The sequence below is a fragment of the Brienomyrus brachyistius genome, chromosome 5 (assembly GCF_023856365.1).
Source record: "Brienomyrus brachyistius isolate T26 chromosome 5, BBRACH_0.4, whole genome shotgun sequence".
Classification (NCBI taxonomy): domain Eukaryota; kingdom Metazoa; phylum Chordata; class Actinopteri; order Osteoglossiformes; family Mormyridae; genus Brienomyrus; species Brienomyrus brachyistius.
This window is the reverse complement of record NC_064537.1, coordinates 34,234,598-34,259,774: the sequence shown is the minus strand read 5'-3', so window position 1 is coordinate 34,259,774 and position 25,177 is coordinate 34,234,598. Positions and strand designations below refer to the sequence as shown.

The 25,177-nt window shown below is 47.3% G+C and overlaps 20 non-coding genes across 20 annotated transcripts; 16 read left to right on the top strand and 4 right to left on the bottom strand.

The window, feature by feature from the left end:
* Positions 1 to 1,139: 1,139 nt before the first annotated feature.
* On the top strand, positions 1,140 to 1,212 carry trnav-aac (transfer RNA valine (anticodon AAC)). The gene has a single exon. It is a non-coding gene; the product is annotated as a tRNA-Val (tRNA).
* Positions 1,213 to 2,167: 955 nt separating this feature from the next.
* trnae-cuc (transfer RNA glutamic acid (anticodon CUC)) lies at positions 2,168 to 2,239 on the bottom strand. Its single transcript has one exon. It is a non-coding gene; the product is annotated as a tRNA-Glu (tRNA).
* Positions 2,240 to 2,823: 584 nt separating this feature from the next.
* Positions 2,824 to 2,896, top strand: trnal-aag (transfer RNA leucine (anticodon AAG)). The gene has a single exon. It is a non-coding gene; the product is annotated as a tRNA-Leu (tRNA).
* Positions 2,897 to 3,846: 950 nt separating this feature from the next.
* On the bottom strand, positions 3,847 to 3,918 carry trnae-cuc (transfer RNA glutamic acid (anticodon CUC)). The gene has a single exon. It is a non-coding gene; the product is annotated as a tRNA-Glu (tRNA).
* A 586-nt stretch (positions 3,919 to 4,504) lies between these two features.
* Positions 4,505 to 4,577, top strand: trnav-aac (transfer RNA valine (anticodon AAC)). Its single transcript has one exon. It is a non-coding gene; the product is annotated as a tRNA-Val (tRNA).
* A 951-nt stretch (positions 4,578 to 5,528) lies between these two features.
* Positions 5,529 to 5,600, bottom strand: trnae-cuc (transfer RNA glutamic acid (anticodon CUC)). Its single transcript has one exon. It is a non-coding gene; the product is annotated as a tRNA-Glu (tRNA).
* A 586-nt stretch (positions 5,601 to 6,186) lies between these two features.
* On the top strand, positions 6,187 to 6,259 carry trnav-aac (transfer RNA valine (anticodon AAC)). The gene has a single exon. It is a non-coding gene; the product is annotated as a tRNA-Val (tRNA).
* Positions 6,260 to 7,872: 1,613 nt separating this feature from the next.
* trnav-aac (transfer RNA valine (anticodon AAC)) lies at positions 7,873 to 7,945 on the top strand. Its single transcript has one exon. It is a non-coding gene; the product is annotated as a tRNA-Val (tRNA).
* Positions 7,946 to 9,557: 1,612 nt separating this feature from the next.
* Positions 9,558 to 9,630, top strand: trnav-aac (transfer RNA valine (anticodon AAC)). Its single transcript has one exon. It is a non-coding gene; the product is annotated as a tRNA-Val (tRNA).
* A 489-nt stretch (positions 9,631 to 10,119) lies between these two features.
* Positions 10,120 to 10,192, top strand: trnak-cuu (transfer RNA lysine (anticodon CUU)). Its single transcript has one exon. It is a non-coding gene; the product is annotated as a tRNA-Lys (tRNA).
* Positions 10,193 to 11,243: 1,051 nt separating this feature from the next.
* trnav-aac (transfer RNA valine (anticodon AAC)) lies at positions 11,244 to 11,316 on the top strand. Its single transcript has one exon. It is a non-coding gene; the product is annotated as a tRNA-Val (tRNA).
* A 1,613-nt stretch (positions 11,317 to 12,929) lies between these two features.
* trnav-aac (transfer RNA valine (anticodon AAC)) lies at positions 12,930 to 13,002 on the top strand. The gene has a single exon. It is a non-coding gene; the product is annotated as a tRNA-Val (tRNA).
* A 1,613-nt stretch (positions 13,003 to 14,615) lies between these two features.
* Positions 14,616 to 14,688, top strand: trnav-aac (transfer RNA valine (anticodon AAC)). The gene has a single exon. It is a non-coding gene; the product is annotated as a tRNA-Val (tRNA).
* Positions 14,689 to 16,294: 1,606 nt separating this feature from the next.
* trnal-aag (transfer RNA leucine (anticodon AAG)) lies at positions 16,295 to 16,367 on the top strand. Its single transcript has one exon. It is a non-coding gene; the product is annotated as a tRNA-Leu (tRNA).
* A 950-nt stretch (positions 16,368 to 17,317) lies between these two features.
* On the bottom strand, positions 17,318 to 17,389 carry trnae-cuc (transfer RNA glutamic acid (anticodon CUC)). The gene has a single exon. It is a non-coding gene; the product is annotated as a tRNA-Glu (tRNA).
* A 586-nt stretch (positions 17,390 to 17,975) lies between these two features.
* trnav-aac (transfer RNA valine (anticodon AAC)) lies at positions 17,976 to 18,048 on the top strand. Its single transcript has one exon. It is a non-coding gene; the product is annotated as a tRNA-Val (tRNA).
* A 1,608-nt stretch (positions 18,049 to 19,656) lies between these two features.
* On the top strand, positions 19,657 to 19,729 carry trnav-aac (transfer RNA valine (anticodon AAC)). The gene has a single exon. It is a non-coding gene; the product is annotated as a tRNA-Val (tRNA).
* Positions 19,730 to 21,337: 1,608 nt separating this feature from the next.
* Positions 21,338 to 21,410, top strand: trnav-aac (transfer RNA valine (anticodon AAC)). Its single transcript has one exon. It is a non-coding gene; the product is annotated as a tRNA-Val (tRNA).
* Positions 21,411 to 23,024: 1,614 nt separating this feature from the next.
* On the top strand, positions 23,025 to 23,097 carry trnav-aac (transfer RNA valine (anticodon AAC)). Its single transcript has one exon. It is a non-coding gene; the product is annotated as a tRNA-Val (tRNA).
* Positions 23,098 to 24,711: 1,614 nt separating this feature from the next.
* On the top strand, positions 24,712 to 24,784 carry trnav-aac (transfer RNA valine (anticodon AAC)). Its single transcript has one exon. It is a non-coding gene; the product is annotated as a tRNA-Val (tRNA).
* The last annotated feature ends 393 nt before the right edge of the window (positions 24,785 to 25,177 follow it).

Here is a 25,177-nt window from a genome sequence, read left to right as displayed (position 1 = left end):
TCTCGCGTCTGTGTCTTGGCCCGGCTAGCTCAGTCGGTAGAGCATGAGACTCTTAATCTCAGAGTCGTGGGTTGGAGCCCTATGCTGGGTACTGTCTTCTTGAGGCATAGAAGCCCATCACCCTCCGAGACGTGAACATGAAGAGTCCCGCCGTCAACAAAACATCAGCGTGACTCGTTCTGCCTTCTTGTGAGAGGCCGCATAGGACCTGTCTGCGTGCTGAATGCGCTGTGTTCTCCCATGCAGGTGGAACGTCTGTGCTGTCGTGCAGCTGACTTGAAAATGCCCTGTTGCTCGTTTTAGTGGCCAGGAGTGAAAAACTGAAGAGTGAGAAGTAAGCTGAGGGCACAACTACACTGGGAATGCTGGGAGGACATCGGTTAGGTCACAAAAGTCAGAAGCTAGCCAAAAGGGTCACAATGGGAAGTGGAGGGAAAAAAAAAAAAAAAAAAAAAAGAATCCCAAGCAGACGCCCCTGGAGTTCCCTGACCGGGAATCGAACCCGGGCCGTGGTGGTGAGAGCGCCAAATCCTGACGACTAGACCACCAGGGACCCCCCCACAATAGTGCTTTGCGCTCTGTCATACAGAAATACTCACAAGTACCCCTTCAGGTCAGACCTGGCTAGGCATTTTGTCTTCACGGCACATTTCGCCAAAGTGCTCTGTAGCACTCTTATTCCTCACACACCGACCCAATGTGTGACGTTCCACAAAGTGTCTGTTTTCACTGTCTGAATAGTTCTACATTTGGCTCAGAATCCAAACAGCATTTGAGAAATAAAATTATGCAAAAGAAAAGACGCAACCAAGCGCCTTGATTTTAATATTCAATCTTCTCGACGTAGATGCTTCTTAGCGGTTTTCCGGTCTTGTGAATTCTTGGGCTACGAAAAGAGCAGTTGCTCTTTGTGTTTCTAAATCTTCTGTGGAAGTTATTTGATAGTGGTGAAGTCAGTATCCAGGTGCTTGATTAAAGTCGTCTGAAGAAAGAACCAATGCTAGCCATTGGATATAACGACATTGCAAAAGAGGCCAGCTGCTGGTATTTCTCATTTGATTCAGTGAGAGGATGAGCCACTGACAATTGGCAGACTACATAAAATTTCCTTAGGTTAAGGAAAGAAATGTACGTCTGTTGTTTCCATAGTGTAGTGGTTATCACGTTCGCCTAACACGTGAAAGGTCCTCGGTTCGAAACCGAGTGGAAACATGGCAGCTTTAAGCTTTTGGCCCAAGTTTCAAAACCTACACACCACTGAAACCAAGAAACCAAGTTAGTGTCAGACACCGAGCCAATGCGTGACGTTCCACAAAGTGTGAGTTTTCGCTGTCTAACTCGTTCTACATTTGGCTCATAATTCAAGCAGCATGTGAGAAGTAAAATTATGCCAAAGAAAAGATGCAACCAAGCGGCTTGATTTTCATGTTCAACGATTACGACGTAGATGCCTCTTAGCGGTTGTCCGGAGCAGAGACCTTGCAAGGAGACAGCGAGAGCAAGAGCACAGCGCCTTGATTTTGATGTTCAATGATCACGACGTAGATGCCTCTTAGCGGTTGTCCGGAGCAGAGACTTTGCAAGGAGACAGCAAGAGCAAGAGCACCGCTGTGCTTTATGGGGTTCAGAGTCAGAAGGCATTTCTCAGAGAAGAACCAGATCAGAAAGTTGCCGGTCCTGAGGTCTCGCGTCTGTGTCTTGGCCCGGCTAGCTCAGTCGGTAGAGCATGAGACTCTTAATCTCAGAGTCGTGGGTTGGAGCCCCACGCTGGGTGCTGTCTTCTTGAGGCATAGAAGCCCATCACCCTCCGAGACGTGAACATGAAGAGTCCCGCCGTCAAAAAAACATCAGCGTGACTCGTTCTGCCTTCTTGTGAGAGGCCGCATAGGACCTGTCTGCGTGCTGAATGCGCTGTGTTCTCCCATGCAGGTGGAACGTCTGTGCTGTCGTGCAGCTGACTTGAAAATGCCCTGTTGCTCGTTTTAGTGGCCAGGAGTGAAAAACTGAAGAGTGAGAAGTAAGCTGAGGGCACAACTACACTGGGAATGCTGGGAGGACATCGGTTAGGTCACAAAAGTCAGAAGCTAGCCAAAAGGGTCACAATGGGAAGTGGAGGGAAAAAAAGAAAAAAAAAAAAAAAAAGAATCCCAAGCAGACGCCCCTGGAGTTCCCTGACCGGGAATCGAACCCGGGCCGTGGCGGTGAGAGCGCCAAATCCTGACCACTAGACCACCAGGGACCCCCCCAGAATAGTGCTTTGCGCTCTGTCATACAGAAATACTCACAAGTACCCCTTCAGGTCAGACCTGGCTAGGCATTTTGTCTTCACGGCACATTTCGCCAAAGTGCTCTGTAGCACTCTTATTCCTCACACACCGACCCTATGTGTGACGTTCCACAAAGTGTCTGTTTTCACTGTCTGAATAATTCTACATTTGGCTCAGAATCCAAACAGCATGTGAGAAATAAAATTATGCAAAAGAAAAGACGCAATCAAGCGCCTTGATTTTGATATTCAATCTTCTCGATGTAGATGCTTCTTAGCGGTTTTCCGGTCTTGTGAATTCTTGGGCTACGAAAAGAGCAGTTGCTTTGTGTTTCTAAATCTTCTGTGGAAGTTATTTGATAGTGGTGAAGTCAGTTTCCAGGTGCTTGATTAAAGTCGTCTGAAGAAAGAACCAATGCTAGCCATTGCATATAACGGCATTGCAAAAGAGGCCATTTGCTGGTATTTCTCATTTGATTCAGTGAGAGGATGAGCCACTGACAATTGGCAGACTACATAAAATTTCCTTAGGTTAAGGAAAAAAATGTACATCTGTTGTTTCCATAGTGTAGTGGTTATCACGTTCGCCTAAGACGCGAAAGGTCCTCGGTTTGAAACCGAGTGGAAACATGGCAGCTTTAAGCTTTTGGCCCAAGTTTCAAAACCTACACACCACTGAAACCAAGAAACCAAGTTAGTGTCAGACACCGAGCCAATGCGTGACGTTCCACAAAGTGTGAGTTTTCGCTGTCTAACTCGTTCTACATTTGGCTCATAATTCAAGCAGCATGTGAGAAGTAAAATTATGCCAAAGAAAAGATGCAACCAAGCGGCTTGATTTTCATGTTCAACGATTACGACGTAGATGCCTCTTAGCGGTTGTCCGGAGCAGACACCTTGCAAGGAGACAGCGAGAGCAAGAGCACAGCGCCTTGATTTTGATGTTCAATCATCACGACGTAGATGCCTCTTAGCGGTTGTCCGGAGCAGAGACTTTGCAAGGAGACAGCAAGAGCAAGAGCACCGCTGTGCTTTATGGGGTTCAGAGTCAGAAGGCATTTCTCAGAGAAGAACCAGATCAGAAAGTTGCCGGTCCTGAGGTCTCGCGTCTGTGTCTTGGCTAGCTCAGTCGGTAGAGCATGAGACTCTTAATCTCAGAGTCGTGGGTTGGAGCCCCACGCTGGGTGCTGTCTTCTTGAGGCATAGAAGCCCATCACCCTCCGAGACGTCAACATGAAGAGTCCCGCCGTCAACAAAACATCAGCGTGACTCGTTCTGCCTTCTTGTGAGAGGCCGCATAGGACCTGTCTGCGTGCTGAATGCGCTGTGTTCTCCCATGCAGGTGGAACGTCTGTGCTGTCGTGCAGCTGACTTGAAAATGCCCTGTTGCTCGTTTTAGTGGCCAGGAGTGAAAAACTGAAGAGTGAGAAGTAAGCTGAGGGCACAACTACACTGGGAATGCTGGGAGGACATCGGTTAGGTCACAAAAGTCAGAAGCTAGCCAAAAGGGTCACAATGGGAAGTGGAGGGAAAGAAAGAAAAAAAAAAAAAAAAAGAATCCCAAGCTGACGCCCCTGGAGTTCCCTGACCGGGAATTGAACCCGGGCCGTGGCGGTGAGAGCGCCAAATCCTGACCACTAGACCACCAGGGACCCCCCCACAATAGTGCTTTGCGCTCTGTCATACAGAAATACTCACAAGTACCCCTTCAGGTCAGACCTGGCTAGGCATTTTGTCTTCACGGCACATTTCGCCAAAGTGCTCTGTAGCACTCTTATTCCTCACACACCGACCCTATGTGTGACGTTCCACAAAGTGTCTGTTTTCACTGTCTGAATAGTTCTACATTTGGCTCAGAATCCAAACAGCATGTGAGAAATAAAATTATGCAAAAGAAAAGACGCAATCAAGCGCCTTGATTTTGATATTAAATCTTCTTGACGTAGATGTTTCTTAGCAGTTTTCCGGTCTTGTGAATTCTTGGGCTACGAAAAGAGCAGTTGCTCTTTGTGTTTCTAAATCTTCTGTGGAAGTTATTTGATAGTGGTGAAGTCAGTTTCCAGGTGCTTGATTAAAGTCGTCTGAAGAAAGAACCAATGCTAGCCATTGGATATAACGGCATTGCAAAAGAGGCCAGCTGCTGGTATTTCTCATTTGATTCAGTGAGAGGATGAGCCACTGACAATTGGCAGACTACATAAAATTTCCTTAGGTTAAGGAAAGAAATGTACATCTGTTGTATCCATAGTGTAGTGGTTATCACGTTCGCCTAACACGCGAAAGGTCCTCGGTTTGAAACCGAGTGGAAACATGGCAGCTTTAAGCTTTTGGCCCAAGTTTCAAAACCTACACACCACTGAAACCAAGAAACCAAGTTAGTGTCAGACACCGAGCCAATGCGTGACGTTCCACAAAGTGTGAGTTTTCGCTGTCTAACTCGTTCTACATTTGGCTCATAATTCAAGCAGCATGTGAGAAGTAAAATTATGCCAAAGAAAAGATGCAACCAAGCGGCTTGATTTTCATGTTCAACGATTACGACGTAGATGCCTCTTAGCGGTTGTCCGGAGCAGACACCTTGCAAGGAGACAGCGAGAGCAAGAGCACAGCGCCTTGATTTTGATGTTCAATGATCACGACGTAGATGCCTCTTAGCGGTTGTCCGGAGCAGAGACTTTGCAAGGAGACAGCGAGAGCAAGAGCACCGCTGTGCTTTATGGGGTTCAGAGTCAGAAGGCATTTTTCAGAGAAGAACCAGATCAGAAAGTTGCCGGTCCTGAGGTCTCGCGTCTGTGTCTTGGCTAGCTCAGTCGGTAGAGCATGAGACTCTTAATCTCAGAGTCGTGGGTTGGAGCCCCACGCTGGGTGCTGTCTTCTTGAGGCATAGAAGCCCATCACCCTCCGAGACGTGAACATGAAGAGTCCCGCCGTCAACAAAACATCAGCGTGACTCGTTCTGCCTTCTTGTGAGAGGCCGCATAGGACCTGTCTGCGTGCTGAATGCGCTGTGTTCTCCCATGCAGGTGGAACATCTGTGCTGTCGTGCAGCTGACTTGAAAATGCCCTGTTGCTCATTTTAGTGGCCAGGAGTGAAAAACTGAAGAGTGAGAAGTAAGCTGAGGGCACAACTACACTGGGAATGCTGGGAGGACATCGGTTAGGTCACAAAAGTCAGAAGCTAGCCAAAAGGCTCACAATGGGAAGTGGAGGGAAAAAAAGAAAAAAAAAAAAAAAAAAGAATCCCAAGCAGACGCCCCTGGAGTTCCCTGACCGGGAATCGAACCCGGGCCGTGGCGGTGAGAGCACCAAATCCTGACCACTAGACCACCAGGGACCCCCCCACAATAGTGCTTTGCGCTCTGTCATACAGAAATACTCACAAGTACCCCTTCAGGTCAGACCTGGCTAGGCATTTTGTCTTCACGGCACATTTCGCCAAAGTGCTCTGTAGCACTCTTATTCCTCACACACCGACCCTATGTGTGACGTTCCACAAAGTGTCTGTTTTCACTGTCTGAATAGTTCTACATTTGGCTCAGAATCCAAACAGCATGTGAGAAATAAAATTATGCAAAAGAAAAGACGCAACCAAGCGCCTTGATTTTAATATTCAATCTTCTCGACGTAGATGCTTCTTAGCGGTTTTCCGGTCTTGTGAATTCTTGGGCTACGAAAAGAGCAGTTGCTCTTTGTGTTTCTAAATCTTCTGTGGAAGTTATTTGATAGTGGTGAAGTCAGTATCCAGGTGCTTGATTAAAGTCGTCTGAAGAAAGAACCAATGCTAGCCATTGGATATAACGACATTGCAAAAGAGGCCAGCTGCTGGTATTTCTCATTTGATTCAGTGAGAGGATGAGCCACTGACAATTGGCAGACTACATAAAATTTCCTTAGGTTAAGGAAAGAAATGTACGTCTGTTGTTTCCATAGTGTAGTGGTTATCACGTTCGCCTAACACGCGAAAGGTCCTCGGTTCGAAACCGAGTGGAAACATGGCAGCTTTAAGCTTTTGGCCCAAGTTTCAAAACCTACACACCACTGAAACCAAGAAACCAAGTTAGTGTCAGACACCGAGCCAATGCGTGACGTTCCACAAAGTGTGAGTTTTCGCTGTCTAACTCGTTCTACATTTGGCTCATAATTCAAGCAGCATGTGAGAAGTAAAATTATGCCAAAGAAAAGATGCAACCAAGCGGCTTGATTTTCATGTTCAACGATTACGACGTAGATGCCTCTTAGCGGTTGTCCGGAGCAGAGACCTTGCAAGGAGACAGCGAGAGCAAGAGCACGGCGCCTTGATTTTGATGTTCAATGATCACGACGTAGATGCCTCTTAGCAGTTGTCCGGAGCAGAGACTTTGCAAGGAGACAGCAAGAGCAAGAGCACCGCTGTGCTTTATGGGGTTCAGAGTCAGAAGGCATTTCTCAGAGAAGAACCAGATCAGAAAGTTGCCGGTCCTGAGGTCTTGCGTCTGTGTCTTGGCCCGGCTAGCTCAGTCGGTAGAGCATGAGACTCTTAATCTCAGAGTCGTGGGTTGGAGCCCCACGCTGGGTGCTGTCTTCTTGAGGCATAGAAGCCCATCACCCTACGAGACGTGAACATGAAGAGTCCCGCCGTCAACAAAACATCAGCGTGACTCGTTCTGCCTTCTTGTGAGAGGCCGCATAGGACCTGTCTGCGTGCTGAATGCGCTGTGTTCTCCCATGCAGGTGGAACGTCTGTGCTGTCGTGCAGCTGACTTGAAAATGCCCTGTTGCTCGTTTTAGTGGCCAGGAGTGAAAAACTGAAGAGTGAGAAGTAAGCTGAGGGCACAACTACACTGGGAATGCTGGGAGGACATCGGTTAGGTCACAAAAGTCAGAAGCTAGCCAAAAGGGTCACAATGGGAAGTGGAGGGAAAAAAAGAAAAAAAAAAAAAAAAGAATCCCAAGCAGATGCCCCTGGAGTTCCCTGACTGGGAATTGAACCCGGGCCGTGGCGGTGAGAGCGCCAAATCCTGACCACTAGACCACCAGGGACCCCCCCCACAATAGTGCTTTGCGCTCTGTCATACAGAAATACTCACAAGTACCCCTTCAGGTCAGACCTGGCTAGGCATTTTGTCTTCACGGCCCATTTCGCCAAAGTGCTCTGTAGCACTCTTATTCCTCACACACCGACCCAATGTGTGACGTTCCACAAAGTGTCTGTTTTCACTGTCTGAATAGTTCTACATTTGGCTCAGAATCCAAACAGCATGTGAGAAATAAAATTATGCAAAAGAAAAGACGCAACCAAGCGCCTTGATTTTGATATTCAATCTTCTCGACGTAGATGCTTCTTAGCGGTTTTCCGGTCTTGTGAATTCTTGGGCTACGAAAAGAGCAGTTGCTCTTTGTGTTTCTAAATCTTCTGTGGAAGTTATTTGATAGTGGTGAAGTCAGTATCCAGGTTCTTGATTAAAGTCGTCTGAAGAAAGAACCAATGCTAGCCATTGGATATAACGACATTGCAAAAGAGGCCAGCTGCTGGTATTTCTCATTTGATTCAGTGAGAGGATGAGCCACTGACAATTGGCAGACTACATAAAATTTCCTTAGGTTAAGGAAAGAAATGTACGTCTGTTGTTTCCATAGTGTAGTGGTTATCACGTTCGCCTAACACGCGAAAGGTCCTCGGTTCGAAACCGAGTGGAAACATGGCAGCTTTAAGCTTTTGGCCCAAGTTTCAAAACCTACACACCACTGAAACCAAGAAACCAAGTTAGTGTCAGACACCGAGCCAATGCGTGACGTTCCACAAAGTGTGAGTTTTCGCTGTCTAACTCGTTCTACATTTGGCTCATAATTCAAGCAGCATGTGAGAAGTAAAATTATGCCAAAGAAAAGATGCAACCAAGCGGCTTGATTTTCATGTTCAACGATTACGACGTAGATGCCTCTTAGCGGTTGTCCGGAGCAGAGACCTTGCAAGGAGACAGCGAGAGCAAGAGCACAGCGCCTTGATTTTGATGTTCAATGATCACGACGTAGATGCCTCTTAGCGGTTGTCCGGAGCAGAGACTTTGCAAGGAGACAGCAAGAGCAAGAGCACCGCTGTGCTTTATGGGGTTCAGAGTCAGAAGGCATTTCTCAGAGAAGAACCAGATCAGAAAGTTGCCGGTCCTGAGGTCTCGCGTCTGTGTCTTGGCCCGGCTAGCTCAGTCGGTAGAGCATGAGACTCTTAATCTCAGAGTCGTGGGTTGGAGCCCCACGCTGGGTACTGTCTTCTTGAGGCATAGAAGCCCATCACCCTCCGAGACGTGAACATGAAGAGTCCCGCCGTCAACAAAACATCAGCGTGACTCGTTCTGCCTTCTTGTGAGAGGCCGCATAGGACCTGTCTGCGTGCTGAATGCGCTGTGTTCTCCCATGCAGGTGGAACGTCTGTGCTGTCGTGCAGCTGACTTGAAAATGCCCTGTTGCTCGTTTTAGTGGCCAGGAGTGAAAAACTGAAGAGTGAGAAGTAAGCTGAGGGCACAACTACACTGGGAATGCTGGGAGGACATCGGTTAGGTCACAAAAGTCAGAAGCTAGCCAAAAGGGTCACAATGGGAAGTGGAGGGAAAGACAAAAAAAAAAAAAAAAGAATCCCAAGCAGACGCCCCTGGAGTTCCCTGACCGGGAATTGAACCCCGGGCTGTGGCGATGAGAGTGCCAAATCCTGACCACTAGACCACCAGGGACCCCCCCCACAACAGTGCTTTGCGCTCTGTCATACAGAAATACTCACAAGTACCCCTTCAGGTCAGACCTGGCTAGGCATTTTGTCTTCACGGCCCATTTCGCCAAAGTGCTCTGTAGCACTCTTATTCCTCACACACCGACCCAATGTGTGACGTTCCACAAAGTGTCTGTTTTCACTGTCTGAATAGTTCTACATTTGGCTCAGAATCCAAACAGCATGTGAGAAATAAAATTATGCAAAAGAAAAGACGCAACCAAGCGCCTTGATTTTGATATTCAATCTTCTCGACGTAGATGCTTCTTAGCGGTTTTCCGGTCTTGTGAATTCTTGGGCTACGAAAAGAGCAGTTGCTCTTTGTGTTTCTAAATCTTCTGTGGAAGTTATTTGATAGTGGTGAAGTCAGTATCCAGGTTCTTGATTAAAGTCGTCTGAAGAAAGAACCAATGCTAGCCATTGGATATAACGACATTGCAAAAGAGGCCAGCTGCTGGTATTTCTCATTTGATTCAGTGAGAGGATGAGCCACTGACAATTGGCAGACTACATAAAATTTCCTTAGGTTAAGGAAAGAAATGTACGTCTGTTGTTTCCATAGTGTAGTGGTTATCACTTTCGCCTAACACGCGAAAGGTCCTCGGTTCGAAACCGAGTGGAAACATGGCAGCTTTAAGCTTTTGGCCCAAGTTTCAAAACCTACACACCACTGAAACCAAGAAACCAAGTTAGTGTCAGACACCGAGCCAATGCGTGACGTTCCACAAAGTGTGAGTTTTCGCTGTCTAACTCGTTCTACATTTGGCTCATAATTCAAGCAGCATGTGAGAAGTAAAATTATGCCAAAGAAAAGATGCAACCAAGCGGCTTGATTTTCATGTTCAACGATTACGACGTAGATGCCTCTTAGCGGTTGTCCGGAGCAGAGACCTTGCAAGGAGACAGCGAGAGCAAGAGCACAGCGCCTTGATTTTGATGTTCAATGATCACGACGTAGATGCCTCTTAGCGGTTGTCCGGAGCAGAGACTTTGCAAGGAGACAGCAAGAGCAAGAGCACCGCTGTGCTTTATGGGGTTCAGAGTCAGAAGGCATTTCTCAGAGAAGAACCAGATCAGAAAGTTGCCGGTCCTGAGGTCTCGCGTCTGTGTCTTGGCCCGGCTAGCTCAGTCGGTAGAGCATGAGACTCTTAATCTCAGAGTCGTGGGTTGGAGCCCCACGCTGGGTACTGTCTTCTTGAGGCATAGAAGCCCATCACCCTCCGAGACGTGAACATGAAGAGTCCCGCCGTCAACAAAACATCAGCGTGACTCGTTCTGCCTTCTTGTGAGAGGCCGCATAGGACCTGTCTGCGTGCTGAATGCGCTGTGTTCTCCCATGCAGGTGGAACGTCTGTGCTGTCGTGCAGCTGACTTGAAAATGCCCTGTTGCTCGTTTTAGTGGCCAGGAGTGAAAAACTGAAGAGTGAGAAGTAAGCTGAGGGCACAACTACACTGGGAATGCTGGGAGGACATCGGTTAGGTCACAAAAGTCAGAAGCTAGCCAAAAGGGTCACAATGGGAAGTGGAGGGAAAGACAAAAAAAAAAAAAAAAGAATCCCAAGCAGACGCCCCTGGAGTTCCCTGACTGGGAATTGAACCCCGGGCTGTGGCGATGAGAGTGCCAAATCCTGACCACTAGACCACCAGGGACCCCCCCCCACAATAGTGCTTTGCGCTCTGTCATACAGAAATACTCACAAGTACCCCTTCAGGTCAGACCTGGCTAGGCATTTTGTCTTCACGGCCCATTTCGCCAAAGTGCTCTGTAGCACTCTTATTCCTCACACACCGACCCAATGTGTGACGTTCCACAAAGTGTCTGTTTTCACTGTCTGAATAGTTCTACATTTGGCTCAGAATCCAAACAGCATGTGAGAAATAAAATTATGCAAAAGAAAAGACGCAACCAAGCGCCTTGATTTTGATATTCAATCTTCTCGACGTAGATGCTTCTTAGCGGTTTTCCGGTCTTGTGAATTCTTGGGCTACGAAAAGAGCAGTTGCTCTTTGTGTTTCTAAATCTTCTGTGGAAGTTATTTGATAGTGGTGAAGTCAGTATCCAGGTGCTTGATTAAAGTCGTCTGAAGAAAGAACCAATGCTAGCCATTGGATATAACGACATTGCAAAAGAGGCCAGCTGCTGGTATTTCTCATTTGATTCAGTGAGAGGATGAGCCACTGACAATTGGCAGACTACATAAAATTTCCTTAGGTTAAGGAAAGAAATGTACGTCTGTTGTTTCCATAGTGTAGTGGTTATCACGTTCGCCTAACACGCGAAAGGTCCTCGGTTCGAAACCGAGTGGAAACATGGCAGCTTTAAGCTTTTGGCCCAAGTTTCAAAACCTACACACCACTGAAACCAAGAAACCAAGTTAGTGTCAGACACCGAGCCAATGCGTGACGTTCCACAAAGTGTGAGTTTTCGCTGTCTAACTCGTTCTACATTTGGCTCATAATTCAAGCAGCATGTGAGAAGTAAAATTATGCCAAAGAAAAGATGCAACCAAGCGGCTTGATTTTCATGTTCAACGATTACGACGTAGATGCCTCTTAGCGGTTGTCCGGAGCAGAGACCTTGCAAGGAGACAGCGAGAGCAAGAGCACAGCGCCTTGATTTTGATGTTCAATGATCACGACGTAGATGCCTCTTAGCGGTTGTCCGGAGCAGAGACTTTGCAAGGAGACAGCAAGAGCAAGAGCACCGCTGTGCTTTATGGGGTTCAGAGTCAGAAGGCATTTCTCAGAGAAGAACCAGATCAGAAAGTTGCCGGTCCTGAGGTCTTGCGTCTGTGTCTTGGCCCGGCTAGCTCAGTCGGTAGAGCATGAGACTCTTAATCTCAGAGTCGTGGGTTGGAGCCCCACGCTGGGTGCTGTCTTCTTGAGGCATAGAAGCCCATCACCCTACGAGACGTGAACATGAAGAGTCCCGCCGTCAACAAAACATCAGCGTGACTCGTTCTGCCTTCTTGTGAGAGGCCGCATAGGACCTGTCTGCGTGCTGAATGCGCTGTGTTCTCCCATGCAGGTGGAACGTCTGTGCTGTCGTGCAGCTGACTTGAAAATGCCCTGTTGCTCGTTTTAGTGGCCAGGAGTGAAAAACTGAAGAGTGAGAAGTAAGCTGAGGGCACAACTACACTGGGAATGCTGGGAGGACATCGGTTAGGTCACAAAAGTCAGAAGCTAGCCAAAAGGGTCACAATGGGAAGTGGAGGGAAAAAAAGAAAAAAAAAAAAAAAAGAATCCCAAGCAGATGCCCCTGGAGTTCCCTGACTGGGAATTGAACCCGGGCCGTGGCGGTGAGAGCGCCAAATCCTGACCACTAGACCACCAGGGACCCCCCCCACAATAGTGCTTTGCGCTCTGTCATACAGAAATACTCACAAGTACCCCTTCAGGTCAGACCTGGCTAGGCATTTTGTCTTCACGGCCCATTTCGCCAAAGTGCTCTGTAGCACTCTTATTCCTCACACACCGACCCAATGTGTGACGTTCCACAAAGTGTCTGTTTTCACTGTCTGAATAGTTCTACATTTGGCTCAGAATCCAAACAGCATGTGAGAAATAAAATTATGCAAAAGAAAAGACGCAACCAAGCGCCTTGATTTTGATATTCAATCTTCTCGACGTAGATGCTTCTTAGCGGTTTTCCGGTCTTGTGAATTCTTGGGCTACGAAAAGAGCAGTTGCTCTTTGTGTTTCTAAATCTTCTGTGGAAGTTATTTGATAGTGGTGAAGTCAGTATCCAGGTTCTTGATTAAAGTCGTCTGAAGAAAGAACCAATGCTAGCCATTGGATATAACGACATTGCAAAAGAGGCCAGCTGCTGGTATTTCTCATTTGATTCAGTGAGAGGATGAGCCACTGACAATTGGCAGACTACATAAAATTTCCTTAGGTTAAGGAAAGAAATGTACGTCTGTTGTTTCCATAGTGTAGTGGTTATCACGTTCGCCTAACACGCGAAAGGTCCTCGGTTCGAAACCGAGTGGAAACATGGCAGCTTTAAGCTTTTGGCCCAAGTTTCAAAACCTACACACCACTGAAACCAAGAAACCAAGTTAGTGTCAGACACCGAGCCAATGCGTGACGTTCCACAAAGTGTGAGTTTTCGCTGTCTAACTCGTTCTACATTTGGCTCATAATTCAAGCAGCATGTGAGAAGTAAAATTATGCCAAAGAAAAGATGCAACCAAGCGGCTTGATTTTCATGTTCAACGATTACGACGTAGATGCCTCTTAGCGGTTGTCCGGAGCAGAGACCTTGCAAGGAGACAGCGAGAGCAAGAGCACAGCGCCTTGATTTTGATGTTCAATGATCACGACGTAGATGCCTCTTAGCGGTTGTCCGGAGCAGAGACTTTGCAAGGAGACAGCAAGAGCAAGAGCACCGCTGTGCTTTATGGGGTTCAGAGTCAGAAGGCATTTCTCAGAGAAGAACCAGATCAGAAAGTTGCCGGTCCTGAGGTCTCGCGTCTGTGTCTTGGCCCGGCTAGCTCAGTCGGTAGAGCATGAGACTCTTAATCTCAGAGTTGTGGGTTGGAGCCCCACGCTGGGTACTGTCTTCTTGAGGCATAGAAGCCCATCACCCTCCGAGACGTGAACATGAAGAGTCCCGCCGTCAACAAAACATCAGCGTGACTCGTTCTGCCTTCTTGTGAGAGGCCGCATAGGACCTGTCTGCGTGCTGAATGCGCTGGGTTCTCCCATGCAGGTGGAACGTCTGTGCTGTCGTGCAGCTGACTTGAAAATGCCCTGTTGCTCGTTTTAGTGGCCAGGAGTGAAAAACTGAAGAGTGAGAAGTAAGCTGAGGGCACAACTACACTGGGAATGCTGGGAGGACATCGGTTAGGTCACAAAAGTCAGAAGCTAGCCAAAAGGGTCACAATGGGAAGTGGAGGGAAAGACAAAAAAAAAAAAAAAAGAATCCCAAGCAGACGCCCCTGGAGTTCCCTGACCGGGAATTGAACCCCGGGCTGTGGTGATGAGAGTGCCAAATCCTGACCACTAGACCACCAGGGACCCCCCCCCACAACAGTGCTTTGCGCTCTGTCATACAGAAATACTCACAAGTACCCCTTCAGGTCAGACCTGGCTAGGCATTTTGTCTTCACGGCCCATTTCGCCAAAGTGCTCTGTAGCACTCTTATTCCTCACACACCGACCCAATGTGTGACGTTCCACAAAGTGTCTGTTTTCACTGTCTGAATAGTTCTACATTTGGCTCAGAATCCAAACAGCATGTGAGAAATAAAATTATGCAAAAGAAAAGACGCAACCAAGCGCCTTGATTTTGATATTCAATCTTCTCGACGTAGATGCTTCTTAGCGGTTTTCCGGTCTTGTGAATTCTTGGGCTACGAAAAGAGCAGTTGCTCTTTGTGTTTCTAAATCTTCTGTGGAAGTTATTTGATAGTGGTGAAGTCAGTATCCAGGTGCTTGATTAAAGTCGTCTGAAGAAAGAACCAATGCTAGCCATTGGATATAACGACATTGCAAAAGAGGCCAGCTGCTGGTATTTCTCATTTGATTCAGTGAGAGGATGAGCCACTGACAATTGGCAGACTACATAAAATTTCCTTAGGTTAAGGAAAGAAATGTACGTCTGTTGTTTCCATAGTGTAGTGGTTATCACGTTCGCCTAACACGCGAAAGGTCCTCGGTTCGAAACCGAGTGGAAACATGGCAGCTTTAAGCTTTTGGCCCAAGTTTCAAAACCTACACACCACTGAAACCAAGAAACCAAGTTAGTGTCAGACACCGAGCCAATGCGTGACGTTCCACAAAGTGTGAGTTTTCGCTGTCTAACTCGTTCTACATTTGGCTCATAATTCAAGCAGCATGTGAGAAGTAAAATTATGCCAAAGAAAAGATGCAACCAAGCGGCTTGATTTTCATGTTCAACGATTACGACGTAGATGCCTCTTAGCGGTTGTCCGGAGCAGAGACCTTGCAAGGAGACAGCGAGAGCAAGAGCACAGCGCCTTGATTTTGATGTTCAATGATCACGACGTAGATGCCTCTTAGCGGTTGTCCGGAGCAGAGACTTTGCAAGGAGACAGCAAGAGCAAGAGCACCGCTGTGCTTTATGGGGTTCAGAGTCAGAAGGCATTTCTCAGAGAAGAACCAGATCAGAAAGTTGCCGGTCCTGAGGTCTCGCGTCTGTGTCTTGGCTAGCTCAGTCGGTAGAGCATGAGACTCTTAATCTCAGAGTCGTGGGTTGGAGCCCCACGCTGGGTGCTGTCTTCTTGAGGCATAGAAGCCCATCACCCTCCGAGATGTGAACATGAAGAGTCCCGCCGTCAAAAAAACATCAGCGTGACTCGTTCTGCCTTCTTGTGAGAGGCCGCATAGGACCTGTCTGCGTGCTGAATGCGCTGTGTTCTCCCATGCAGGTGGAACGTCTGTGCTGTCGTGCAGCTGACTTGAAAATGCCCTGTTGCTCGTTTTAGTGGCCAGGAGTGAAAAACTGAAGAGTGAGAAGTAAGCTGAGGGCACAACTACACTGGGAATGCTGGGAGGACATCGGTTAGGTCACAAAAGTCAGAAGCTAGCCAAAAGGGTCACAATGGGAAGTGGAGGGAAAAAAAGAAAAAAAAAAAAAAAAAGAATCCCAAGCAGACGCCCCTGGAGTTCCCTGACCGGGAATCGAACCCGGGCTGTGGCGGTGAGAGCGCCAAATCCTGACCACTAGACCACCAGGGACCCCCCCACAATAGTGCTTTGCGCTCTGTCATACAGAAATACTCACAAGTACCCCTTCAGGTCAGACCTGGCTAGGCATTTTGTCTTCACGGCACATTTCGCCAAAGTGCTCTGTAGCACTCTTATTCCTCACACACCGACCCTATGTGTGACGTTCCACAAAGTGTCTGTTTTCACTGTCTGAATAGTTCTACATTTGGCTCAGAATCCAAACAGCATGTGAGAAATAAAATTATGCAAAAGAAAAGACGCAACCAAGCGCCTTGATTTTGATATTCAATCTTCTCGACGTAGATGTTTCTTAGCGGTTTTCCGGTCTTGTGAATTCTTGGGCTACGAAAAGAGCAGTTGCTTTGTGTTTCTAAATCTTCTGTGGAAGTTATTTGATAGTGGTGAAGTCAGTTTCCAGGTGCTTGATTAAAGTCGTCTGAAGAAAGAACCAATGCTAGCCATTGCATATAACGGCATTGCAAAAGAGGCCAGCTGCTGGTATTTCTCATTTGATTCAGTGAGAGGATGAGCCACTGACAATTGGCAGACTACATAAAATTTCCTTAGGTTAAGGAAAAAAATGTACATCAGTTGTTTCCATAGTGTAGTGGTTATCACGTTCGCCTAAGACGCGAAAGGTCCTCGGTTTGAAACCGAGTGGAAACATGGCAGCTTTAAGCTTTTGGCCCAAGTTTCAAAACCTACACACCACTGAAACCAAGAAACCAAGTTAGTGTCAGACACCGAGCCAATGCGTGACGTTCCACAAAGTGTGAGTTTTCGCTGTCTAACTCGTTCTACATTTGGCTCATAATTCAAGCAGCATGTGAGAAGTAAAATTATGCCAAAGAAAAGATGCAACCAAGCGGCTTGATTTTCATGTTCAACGATTACGACGTAGATGCCTCTTAGCGGTTGTCCGGAGCAGACACCTTGCAAGGAGACAGCGAGAGCAAGAGCACAGCGCCTTGATTTTGATGTTCAATGATCACGACGTAGATGCCTCTTAGCGGTTGTCCGGAGCAGAGACTTTGCAAGGAGACAGCAAGAGCAAGAGCACCGCTGTGCTTTATGGGGTTCAGAGTCAGAAGGCATTTCTCAGAGAAGAACCAGATCAGAAAGTTGCCGGTCCTGAGGTCTCGCGTCTGTGTCTTGGCTAGCTCAGTCGGTAGAGCATGAGACTCTTAATCTCAGAGTCGTGGGTTGGAGCCCCACGCTGGGTGCTGTCTTCTTGAGGCATAGAAGCCCATCACCCTCCGAGACGTGAACATGAAGAGTCCCGCCGTCAACAAAACATCAGCGTGACTCGTTCTGCCTTCTTGTGAGAGGCCGCATAGGACCTGTCTGCGTGCTGAATGCGCTGTGTTCTCCCATGCAGGTGGAACGTCTGTGCTGTCGTGCAGCTGACTTGAAAATGCCCTGTTGCTCGTTTTAGTGGCCAGGAGTGAAAAACTGAAGAGTGAGAAGTAAGCTGAGGGCACAACTACACTGGGAATGCTGGGAGGACATCGGTTAGGTCACAAAAGTCAGAAGCTAGCCAAAAGGGTCACAATGGGAAGTGGAGGGAAAGAAAGAAAAAAAAAAAAAAAAAGAATCCCAAGCTGACGCCCCTGGAGTTCCCTGACCGGGAATTGAACCCGGGCCGTGGCGGTGAGAGCGCCAAATCCTGACCACTAGACCACCAGGGACCCCCCCACAATAGTGCTTTGCGCTCTGTCATACAGAAATACTCACAAGTACCCCTTCAGGTCAGACCTGGCTAGGCATTTTCTCTTCACGGCACATTTCGCCAAAGTGCTCTGTAGCACTCTTATTCCTCACACACCGACCCTATGTGTGACGTTCCACAAAGTGTCTGTTTTCACTGTCTGAATAGTTCTACATTTGGCTCAGAATCCAAACAGCATGTGAGAAATAAAATTATGCAAAAGAAAAGACGCAACCAAGCGCCTTGATTTTAATATTCAATCTTCTCGACGTAGATGCTTCTTAGCGGTTTTCCGGTCTTGTGAATTCTTGGGCTACGAAAAGAGCAGTTGCTCTTTGTGTTTCTAAATCTTCTGTGGAAGTTATTTGATAGTGGTGAAGTCAGTATCCAGGTGCTTGATTAAAGTCGTCTGAAGAAAGAGCCAATGCTAGCCATTGGATATAACGACATTGCAAAAGAGGCCAGCTGCTGGTATTTCTCATTTGATTCAGTGAGAGGATGAGCCACTGACAATTGGCAGACTACATAAAATTTCCTTAGGTTAAGGAAAGAAATGAACATCTGTTGTTTCCATAGTGTAGTGGTTATCACGTTCGCCTAACACGCGAAAGGTCCTCGGTTTGAAACCGAGTGGAAACATGGCAGCTTTAAGCTTTTGGCCCAAGTTTCAAAACCTACACACCACTGAAACCAAGAAACCAAGTTAGTGTCAGACACCGAGCCAATGCGTGACGTTCCACAAAGTGTGAGTTTTCGCTGTCTAACTCGTTCTACATTTGGCTCATAATTCAACCAGCATGTGAGAAGTAAAATTATGCCAAAGAAAAGATGCAACCAAGCGGCTTGATTTTCATGTTCAACGATTACGACGTAGATGCCTCTTAGCGGTTGTCCGGAGCAGACACCTTGCAAGGAGACAGCGAGAGCAAGAGCACAGCGCCTTGATTTTGATGTTCAATGATCACGACGTAGATGCCTCTTAGCGGTTGTCCGGAGCAGAGACTTTGCAAGGAGACAGCAAGAGCAAGAGCACCGCTGTGCTTTATGGGGTTCAGAGTCAGAAGGCATTTCTCAGAGAAGAACCAGATCAGAAAGTTGCCGGTCCTGAGGTCTCGCGTCTGTGTCTTGGCTAGCTCAGTCGGTAGAGCATGAGACTCTTAATCTCAGAGTCGTGGGTTGGAGCCCCACGCTGGGTGCTGTCTTCTTGAGGCATAGAAGCCCATCACCCTCCGAGACGTGAACATGAAGAGTCCCGCCGTCAACAAAACATCAGCGTGACTCGTTCTGCCTTCTTGTGAGAGGCCGCATAGGACCTGTCTGCGTGCTGAATGCGCTGTGTTCTCCCATGCAGGTGGAACGTCTGTGCTGTCGTGCAGCTGACTTGAAAATGCCCTGTTGCTCGTTTTAGTGGCCAGGAGTGAAAAACTGAAGAGTGAGAAGTAAGCTGAGGGCACAACTACACTGGGAATGCTGGGAGGACATCGGTTAGGTCACAAAAGTCAGAAGCTAGCCAAAAGGGTCACAATGGGAAGTGGAGGGAAAAAAAGAAAAAAAAAAAAAAAAAGAATCCCAAGCAGACGCCCCTGGAGTTCCCTGACTGGGAATCGAACCTGGGCCGTGGCAGTGAGAGCGCCAAATCCTGACCACTAGACCACCAGGGACCCCCCCACAATAGTGCTTTGCGCTCTGTCATACAGAAATACTCACAAGTACCCCTTCAGGTCAGACCTGGCTAGGCATTTTGTCTTCACGGCACATTTCGCCAAAGTGCTCTGTAGCACTCTTATTCCTCACACACCGACCCTATGTGTGACGTTCCACAAAGTGTCTGTTTTCACTGTCTGAATAGTTCTACATTTGGCTCAGAATCCAAACAGCATGTGAGAAATAAAATTATGCAAAAGAAAAGACGCAATCAAGCGCCTTGATTTTGATATTCAATCTTCTTGACGTAGATGTTTCTTAGCGGTTTTCCGGTCTTGTGAATTCTTGGGCTACGAAAAGAGCAGTTGCTCTTTGTGTTTCTAAATCTTCTGTGGAAGTTATTTGATAGTGGTGAAGTCAGTTTCCAGGTGCTTGATTAAAGTCGTCTGAAGAAAGAACCAATGCTAGCCATTGGATATAACGGCATTGCAAAAGAGGCCAGCTGCTGGTATTTCTCATTTGATTCAGTGAGAGGATGAGCCACTGACAATTGGCAGACTACATAAAATTTCCTTAGGTTAAGGAAAGAAATGTACATCTGTTGTTTCCATAGTGTAGTGGTTATCACGTTCGCCTAACACGCGAAAGGTCCTCGGTTTGAAACCGAGTGGAAACATGGCAGCTTTAAGCTTTTGGCCCAAGTTTCAAAACCTACACACCACTGAAACCAAGAAACCAAGTTAGTGTCAGACACCGAGCCAATGCGTGACGTTCCACAAAGTGTGAGTTTTCGCTGTCTAACTCGTTCTACATTTGGCTCATAATTCAAGCAGCATGTGAGAAGTAAAATTATGCCAAAGAAAAGATGCAACCAAGCGGCTTGATTTTCATGTTCAACGATTACGACGTAGATGCCTCTTAGCGGTTGTCCGGAGCAGACACCTTGCAAGGAGACAGCGAGAGCAAGAGCACAGCGCCTTGATTTTGATGTTCAATGATCACGACGTAGATGCCTCTTAGCGGTTGTCCGGAGCAGAGACTTTGCAAGGAGACAGCAAGAGCAAGAGCACCGCTGTGCTTTATGGGGTTCAGAGTCAGAAGGCATTTCTCAGAGAAGAACCAGATCAGAAAGTTGCCGGTCCTGAGGTCTCGCGTCTGTGTCTTGGCTAGCTCAGTCGGTAGAGCATGAGACTCTTAATCTCAGAGTCGTGGGTTGGAGCCCCATGCTGGATGCTGTCTTCTTGAGGCATAGAAGCCCATCACCCTCCGAGATGTGAACATGAAGAGTCCCGCCGTCAACAAAACATCAGCGTGACTCGTTCTGCCTTCTTGTGAGAGGCCGCATAGGACCTGTCTGCGTGCTGAATGCGCTGTGTTCTCCCATGCAGGTGGAACGTCTGTGCTGTCGTGCAGCTGACTTGAAAATGCCCTGTTGCTCGTTTTAGTGGCCAGGAGTGAAAAACTGAAGAGTGAGAAGTAAGCTGAGGGCACAACTACACTGGGAATGCTGGGAGGACATCGGTTAGGTCACAAAAGTCAGAAGCTAGCCAAAAGGGTCACAATGGGAAGTGGAGGGAAAAAAAGAAAAAAAAAAAAAAAAGAATCCCAAGCAGATGCCCCTGGAGTTCCCTGACTGGGAATCGAACCTGGGCCGTGGTGGTGAGAGCGCCAAATCCTGACCACTAGACCACCAGGGACCCCCCCCACAATAGTGCTTTGCGCTCTGTCATACAGAAATACTCACAAGTACCCCTTCAGGTCAGACCTGGCTAGGCATTTTGTCTTCACGGCCCATTTCGCCAAAGTGCTCTGTAGCACTCTTATTCCTCACACACCGACCCAATGTGTGACGTTCCACAAAGTGTCTGTTTTCACTGTCTGAATAGTTCTACATTTGGCTCAGAATCCAAACAGCATGTGAGAAATAAAATTATGCAAAAGAAAAGACGCAACCAAGCGCCTTGATTTTGATATTCAATCTTCTCGACGTAGATGCTTCTTAGCGGTTTTCCGGTCTTGTGAATTCTTGGGCTACGAAAAGAGCAGTTGCTCTTTGTGTTTCTAAATCTTCTGTGGAAGTTATTTGATAGTGGTGAAGTCAGTATCCAGGTGCTTGATTAAAGTCGTCTGAAGAAAGAACCAATGCTAGCCATTGGATATAACGACATTGCAAAAGAGGCCAGCTGCTGGTATTTCTCATTTGATTCAGTGAGAGGATGAGCCACTGACAATTGGCAGACTACATAAAATTTCCTTAGGTTAAGGAAAGAAATGTACGTCTGTTGTTTCCATAGTGTAGTGGTTATCACGTTCGCCTAACACGCGAAAGGTCCTCGGTTCGAAACCGAGTGGAAACATGGCAGCTTTAAGCTTTTGGCCCAAGTTTCAAAACCTACACACCACTGAAACCAAGAAACCAAGTTAGTGTCAGACACCGAGCCAATGCGTGACGTTCCACAAAGTGTGAGTTTTCGCTGTCTAACTCGTTCTACATTTGGCTCATAATTCAAGCAGCATGTGAGAAGTAAAATTATGCCAAAGAAAAGATGCAACCAAGCGGCTTGATTTTCATGTTCAACGATTACGACGTAGATGCCTCTTAGCGGTTGTCCGGAGCAGAGACCTTGCAAGGAGACAGCGAGAGCAAGAGCACAGCGCCTTGATTTTGATGTTCAATGATCACGACGTAGATGCCTCTTAGCGGTTGTCCGGAGCAGAGACTTTGCAAGGAGACAGCAAGAGCAAGAGCACCGCTGTGCTTTATGGGGTTCAGAGTCAGAAGGCATTTCTCAGAGAAGAACCAGATCAGAAAGTTGCCGGTCCTGAGGTCTCGCGTCTGTGTCTTGGCCCGGCTAGCTCAGTCGGTAGAGCATGAGACTCTTAATCTCAGAGTCGTGGGTTGGAGCCCCACGCTGGGTGCTGTCTTCTTGAGGCATAGAAGCCCATCACCCTCCGAGATGTGAACATGAAGAGTCCCGCCGTCAACAAAACATCAGCGTGACTCGTTCTGCCTTCTTGTGAGAGGCCGCATAGGACCTGTCTGCGTGCTGAATGCGCTGTGTTCTCCCATGCAGGTGGAACGTCTGTGCTGTCGTGCAGCTGACTTGAAAATGCCCTGTTGCTCGTTTTAGTGGCCAGGAGTGAAAAACTGAAGAGTGAGAAGTAAGCTGAGGGCACAACTACACTGGGAATGCTGGGAGGACATCGGTTAGGCCACAAAAGTCAGAAGCTAGCCAAAAGGGTCACAATGGGAAGTGGAGGGAAAAAAAGAAAAAAAAAAAAAAAAGAATCCCAAGCAGATGCCCCTGGAGTTCCCTGACTGGGAATCGAACCTGGGCCGTGGTGGTGAGAGCGCCAAATCCTGACCACTAGACCACCAGGGACCCCCCCCCACAATAGTGCTTTGCGCTCTGTCATACAGAAATACTCACAAGTACCCCTTCAGGTCAGACCTGGCTAGGCATTTTGTCTTCACGGCCCATTTCGCCAAAGTGCTCTGTAGCACTCTTATTCCTCACACACCGACCCAATGTGTGACGTTCCACAAAGTGTCTGTTTTCACTGTCTGAATAGTTCTACATTTGGCTCAGAATCCAAACAGCATGTGAGAAATAAAATTATGCAAAAGAAAAGACGCAACCAAGCGCCTTGATTTTAATATTCAATCTTCTCGACGTAGATGCTTCTTAGCGGTTTTCCGGTCTTGTGAATTCTTGGGCTACGAAAAGAGCAGTTGCTCTTTGTGTTTCTAAATCTTCTGTGGAAGTTATTTGATAGTGGTGAAGTCAGTATCCAGGTGCTTGATTAAAGTCGTCTGAAGAAAGAACCAATGCTAGCCATTGGATATAACGACATTGCAAAAGAGGCCAGCTGCTGGTATTTCTCATTTGATTCAGTGAGAGGATGAGCCACTGACAATTGGCAGACTACATAAAATTTCCTTAGGTTAAGGAAAGAAATGTACGTCTGTTGTTTCCATAGTGTAGTGGTTATCACGTTCGCCTAACACGCGAAAGGTCCTCGGTTCGAAACCGAGTGGAAACATGGCAGCTTTAAGCTTTTGGCCCAAGTTTCAAAACCTACACACCACTGAAACCAAGAAACCAAGTTAGTGTCAGACACCGAGCCAATGCGTGACGTTCCACAAAGTGTGAGTTTTCGCTGTCTAACTCGTTCTACATTTGGCTCATAATTCAAGCAGCATGTGAGAAGTAAAATTATGCCAAAGAAAAGATGCAACCAAGCGGCTTGATTTTCATGTTCAACGATTACGACGTAGATGCCTCTTAGCGGTTGTCCGGAGCAGAGACCTTGCAAGGAGACAGCGAGAGCAAGAGCACAGCGCCTTGATTTTGATGTTCAATGATCACGACGTAGATGCCTCTTAGCGGTTGTCCGGAGCAGAGACTTTGCAAGGAGACAGCAAGAGCAAGAGCACCGCTGTGCTTTATGGGGTTCAGAGTCAGAAGGCATTTCTCAGAGAAGAACCAGATCAGAAAGTTGCCGGTCCTGAGGTCTCGCGTCTGTGTCTTGGCCCGGCTAGCTCAGTCGGTAGAGCATGAGACTCTTAATCTCAGAGTCGTGGGTTGGAGCCCCACGCTGGGTGCTGTCTTCTTGAGGCATAGAAGCCCATCACCCTACGAGACGTGAACATGAAGAGTCCCGCCGTCAACAAAACATCAGCGTGACTCGTTCTGCCTTCTTGTGAGAGGCCGCATAGGACCTGTCTGCGTGCTGAATGCGCTGTGTTCTCCCATGCAGGTGGAACGTCTGTGCTGTCGTGCAGCTGACTTGAAAATGCCCTGTTGCTCGTTTTAGTGGCCAGGAGTGAAAAACTGAAGAGTGAGAAGTAAGCTGAGGGCACAACTACACTGGGAATGCTGGGAGGACATCGGTTAGGTCACAAAAGTCAGAAGCTAGCCAAAAGGGTCACAATGGGAAGTGGAGGGAAAAAAAGAAAAAAAAAAAAAAAAAAGAATCCCAAGCAGACGCCCCTGGAGTTCCCTGACCGGGAATCGAACCCGGGCCGTGGCGGTGAGAGCGCCAAATCCTGATCACTAGACCACCAGGGACCCCCCCACAATAGTGCTTTGCGCTCTGTCATACAGAAATACTCACAAGTACCCCTTCAGGTCAGACCTGGCTAGGCATTTTGTCTTCACGGCACATTTCGCCAAAGTGCTCTGTAGCACTCTTATTCCTCACACACCGACCCTATGTGTGACGTTCCACAAAGTGTCTGTTTTCACTGTCTGAATAGTTCTACATTTGGCTCAGAATCCAAACAGCATGTGAGAAATAAAATTATGCAAAAGAAAAGACGCAATCAAGCGCCTTGATTTTGATATTCAATCTTCTTGACGTAGATGTTTCTTAGCGGTTTTCCGGTCTTGTGAATTCTTGGGCTACGAAAAGAGCAGTTGCTCTTTGTGTTTCTAAATCTTCTGTGGAAGTTATTTGATAGTGGTGAAGTCAGTTTCCAGGTGCTTGATTAAAGTCGTCTGAAGAAAGAACCAATGCTAGCCATTGGATATAACGGCATTGCAAAAGAGGCCAGCTGCTGGTATTTCTCATTTGATTCAGTGAGAGGATGAGCCACTGACAATTGGCAGACTACATAAAATTTCCTTAGGTTAAGGAAAGAAATGTACATCTGTTGTTTCCATAGTGTAGTGGTTATCACGTTCGCCTAACACGCGAAAGGTCCTCGGTTTGAAACCGAGTGGAAACATGGCAGCTTTATGCTTTTGGCCCAAGTTTCAAAACCTACACACCACTGAAACCAAGAAACCAAGTTAGTGTCAGACACCGAGCCAATGCTTGACGTTCCACAAAGAGTGAGTTTTCGCTGTCTAACTCGTTCTACATTTGGCTCATAATTCAACCAGCATGTGAGAAGTAAAATTATGCCAAAGAAAAGATGCAACCAAGCGGCTTGATTTTCATGTTCAACGATTACGACGTAGATACCTCTTAGCGGTTGTCCGGAGCAGACACCTTGCAAGGAGACAGCGAGAGCAAGAGCACAGCGCCTTGATTTTGATGTTCAATGATCACGACGTAGATGCCTCTTAGCGGTTGTCCGGAGCAGAGACTTTGCAAGGAGACAGCAAGAGCAAGAGCA